Consider the following 4,904-nt stretch of genomic DNA (forward strand, 5'->3'; position numbering starts at 1 on the left):
AAACCATGATGCTGCCACCACCATGTTTGACAGTGGGGATGTGGTGTGTTCAGGGTGATGAGCTGTGTTGCTTTTACGCCAAACATAACGTTTTGCATTGTTGCCAAAAAGTTCAATTTTGGTTTCATCTGACCAGAGCACTAAGGTGCTGCTAAGTTGAATCTACATAAAGTTCTTCATACATGAGTTGTCATGCAGTCAATATGCTGTTCTGACCTTGTGTGCAAAGTCAAATGGCACGGACAAATCAATACGAAAATAGATATGTTCTTTCGGCAATGGAACCAAAAGCGCAAATACGGACAGCATGGGAAATGAGCAGTGCATGGAAATCAGCATGAGAATCATACAGTACAGTTGAAGTAATTTTGCCAACTGATCTCTTCACAGACAACCCCCCCTAGAAATCTATTAGCAGAGCACTATTAGCAGCACTTTCAAAACAGAAGGCACTTCCGGATTGGATTTTTCTCAGGCTTTCTCAGGCCTGCAACATCAGTTCTGTTATACTCACAGACATTATTTTTACAGTTTTGGAAACTTTAGAGTGTTTTCTATCCTAAGCTGTCAATTATATGCATATTCTAGCAACTTGTCCTGACAAAATATCCCGACAAAATGAAAATACTGCCCCCTAGTCACAACAGGTTTTAAGGAGCACATGGCCGCCAGTCTCCCTGCATGCTGAAAAGCACGTTTCCATCCCCTAATGTTATAATTTTCTCTATAGAAATACTTTAAACTAGATCTGTATCCTACCCTCCAAACCTAAACCGGGTTTGTATCCCCTACCAAACCCCTCCCTCCTCTTTTATTTATTTTAATTTTAAATGTTTCTGTAGGCTACATTTAATTATCCAATAAAGTTTGTTTTATCTGAAATCAAGTCGCAGAAGACAAAAGGAGAACTCCAACCCCCATCCCACTTGTCCCTTAACAAACCTCACCCTTGACTGGACAGACACACTGAGAAGAGAGGTAGAAAAGGGCAGGAATCCCTGAGCTATCCCTGCTCTTTACTTACGTACCTATTTACAGCTTATAGAAAAGAGCAGAAGCTCTGACCCCAGTTCAGACCCCAGTCCTACTTACATCTTATGGATAATTTGCTCTTTTAGTATTTATCCAGTAGGTTTCCCCAAGGAGAAAGCCCCCGCTTCTATGTCAAAGATGATAAAACAAAAACACTTTAGTAAATACTACACTGTACTAAAGTAATACTTGTGAAAATACTACAGTAAATACTATAGTGTACTACAGTAATGTCCACAAAAACACTACAGTAAATACTACAGTATACTACAGTTATGTCCAGAAAAAAACCAGACAGTAAATTCTTCAAAAACACTACAGTAAATACAACACTGTACTAAAGTAATACTTGTGAAAATACTACAGTAAATACTATAGTGTACTACAGTAATGTCCACAAAAACACTACAGTAAATACTACAGTATACTACAGTTATGTCTGCGAAAACAAACAGTTAATACTATAGTATATAAATATTGTAATTCTACAGTATTTAGACCATAGGGAACTATAGTATTTTTTTATGTGTGTGTCTTTTATGTCAGTACAATCTTCGTCCTTCTAGTTTGCTTTGTCATGGTCGTGAGAGAGGTACTTTTCCAGAAAAGTTCTTAAAGTTCTTTGACAAATTCTTGACCATTCTTGGTCACGCTGGGTAATAATGACAATCGTTCACTTCTTCAGTCACTGACAGGCGTGCGCAGGGGACATTTGTGACCCACCACCTGGATTCAGTTCTATGTAGCAAAATTTAAAATTGTGTTTTTTTACACTGGATAAAAGTACAGACCGTTGAGGAACAATGGGTAAGTAATTCTGCTTTGAAAGTGGATAAACTTGTAACTCACTTCTGAGAAAATGGCCCTTGAATCATTTGGTACACCTACTGGAGTGCTCTTCTTTGTCTATACCCATTCAGCATCGTTCACACCCTCCTAAGCCTTAGCCCCCCCCCCCCTCCACCTCTTTAAGGATTCACATGAGGCTATGTGCTAAACAGAGTGATTATTGTAAACAACCAACGATTTCAGCAGCTCCGCCCCCCCCGCAGCTCCTCGCCCAAGCCTCTCCAGGTTCTCCTTTACCCAAATCCAGATAGCAGATGTTCTGAAAGAGCTGCAAAACCTGGACACGTACAAATCAGCTGGGCTTGACAATCTGGACCCTCTATTTCTGAAACTATCTGCCACCATTGTCGCAACCCCTATTACCAGCCTGTTCAACCTCTCTTTCATATCGTCTGAGATCCCCAAGGATTGGAAAGCTGCCGCAGTCATCCCCCTCTTCAAAGGGGGAGACACCTTGGACCCAAACTGTTACAGACCTATATCCATCCTGCCCTGCCTATCTAAGGTCTTCGAAAGCCAAGTCAACAAGCAGGTCACTGACCATCTCGAATCCCACCGTACCTTCTCCGCTGTGCAATCTGGTTTCCGAGCCGGTCATGGGTGCACCTCAGCCACACTCAAGGTACTAAACGATATCATAACCGCCATCGATAAAAGACAGTACTGTGCAGCCGTCTTCATCGACCTTGCCAAGGCTTTCGACTCTGTCAATCACCATGTTTTTCGGATGACTGCCTTGCCTGGTTCACCAATTACTTTGCAGACAGAGTTCAGTGTGTCAAATCGGAGGGCATGCTGTCCGGTCCTCTGGCAGTCTCTATGGGGGTGCCACAGGTTCAATTCTCGGGCCGACTCTTTTCTCTGTGTATATCAATGATGTTGCCCTTGCTGCGGGCGACTCCCTGATCCACCTCTACGCAGACGACACCATTCTATATACTTTCGGCTCGTCTTTGGACACTGTGCTATCTAACCTCCAAACAAGCTTCAATGCCATACAAGACTCCTTCCGTGGCCTCCAACTGCTCTTAAACGCTAGTAAAACCAAATGCATGCTTTTCAACCGGTCGCTGCCTGCACCCGCATGCCCGACTAGCATCACCACCCTGGATGGCTCCGACCTAGAATATGTGGACGTCTATAAGTACCTAGGTGTCTGGCTAGACTGAAAACTCTCCTTCCAGACTCATATCAAACATCTCCAATCGAAAATCAAATCAAGAGTCGGCTTTCTATTCCGCAACAAAGCCTCCTTCACTCACGCCGCCAAGCTTACCCTAGTAAAGCTGACTATCCTACCGATCCTCGACTTTGGCGATGTCATCTACAAAATGGCTTCCAACACTCTACTCAGCAAACTGGATGCAGTCTATCACAGTGCCATCCGTTTTGTCACTAAAGCACCTTATACCACCCACCACTGCGACTTGTATGCTCTAGTCGGCTGGCCCTCGCTACATATTCGTCGCCAGACCCACTGGCTCCAGGTCATCTACAAGTCCATGCTAGGTAAAGCTCCGCCTTATCTCAGCTCACTGGTCACGATGGCAACACCCATCCGTAGCACGCGCTCCAGCAGGTGTATCTCACTGATCATCCCTAAAGCCAACACCTCATTTGGCCGCCTTTCGTTCCAGTACTCTGCTGCCTGTGACTGGAACGAATTGCAAAAATCACTGAAGTTGGAGACTTTTATCTCACTCACCAACTTCAAACATCAGCTATCTGAGCAGCTAACCGATCGCTGCAGCTGTACATAGTCTATTGGTAAATAGCCCACCCTTTTTCACCTACCTCATCCCCATACTGTTTTTATTTATTTACTTTTCTGCTCTTTTGCACACCAATATCTCTACCTGTACATGACCATCTGATCATTCATCACTCCAGTGTTAATCTGCAAAATTGTAATTATTTGCCTACCTCATGCCTTTTGCACACATTGTATATAGACTCCCCCTTTGTTTTCTACTGTGTTATTGACTTGTTAATTGTTTACTCCATGTGTAACTCTTTGTTGTCTGCTCACACTGCTATGCTTTATCTTGGCCAGGTCGCAGTTGCAAATGAGAACTTGTTCTCAACTAGCCTACCTGGTTAAATAAAGGTGAAATAAAAAATTTAAAAAAAGTTAAAAGTAGTAGTCTACAATAAGGAAAAACTCCAGGTAAAAATATAGTATACAGTATTTCCTAATCTGACATTGGTGCAGGTCATGTTGTTCTGCAGATTACTCTCTCTGGTAAACACAAACTACATCTAATACAATCTAAGTTTATTTGTCACATGCACAGGATACCGAAGATGTAAATGGTAAAGTGGAATGGGCTATGCATATGTGCATAGTTGCAGTATCAAAAACAAAAAGTGTCCAGATAAACATATTTAAAAATATGTATAATTATAAAATATGTACATCACTGTAAAAGACTGTCATTGTATTTGTTTGACTCTGTGGACAGAGACAGAGTCAACATACCGCTGTTATTCAGTTTCCCCTTCTTTCTCTTTCTTTCTCTAGTAGAGCAGGATACTCGGAAGGTCCACCAGTGCAGTCCAGCACACACACTCTCTGTCTCCGTCTCTGTCAGTGCGCTAGTTTATCTGCGGGTGGGGGCTGTATCATAACGTCCTGTCTTATTTAATTAAGGTCAGTCTAGGGAAGGTGAGCTGAAAAGCGTTCCGAAGCTGGAGGCGTGCCACGTCAAACTCATCTCAGTGTCCAGCTCTCCCTAGCAGGAGAAAGGGCAGCTCGTGGGTGATGCCGGTCTATTCCCTCATAATCAGTTTTTCAATGACTGCTTAGTAGGGAATAAGAGCAGCTGCCCCTCTCTGAACTCTATAGGATTGACACCAAGGTCGGTGGCTCTTCACAGTTCCGTCACTAGAGAAAAGGGAAATAGTGATATCGTATATCAGAATCTTGTGATTACCATGTGATTATCACATCCAGAGAGTATTCACTGAGTGTACAAAACATTAGGAAAATCTTCCTAATATTGATTTGCAACCCCTTTAGCCCT

General features: G+C 42.8%; 1 non-coding gene across 1 annotated transcript; it reads left to right on the forward strand.

Moving 5' to 3' along the window:
- Positions 1 to 1,099: 1,099 nt before the first annotated feature.
- Positions 1,100 to 1,155, forward strand: LOC116376578 (U7 small nuclear RNA). Its single transcript, XR_004212023.1, has one exon. It is a non-coding gene; the product is annotated as a U7 small nuclear RNA (small nuclear RNA).
- Positions 1,156 to 4,904: the final 3,749 nt, after the last annotated feature.

This window comes from Oncorhynchus kisutch, linkage group LG12 (genome assembly GCF_002021735.2).
Source record: "Oncorhynchus kisutch isolate 150728-3 linkage group LG12, Okis_V2, whole genome shotgun sequence".
In the NCBI taxonomy this organism is placed as follows: domain Eukaryota; kingdom Metazoa; phylum Chordata; class Actinopteri; order Salmoniformes; family Salmonidae; genus Oncorhynchus; species Oncorhynchus kisutch.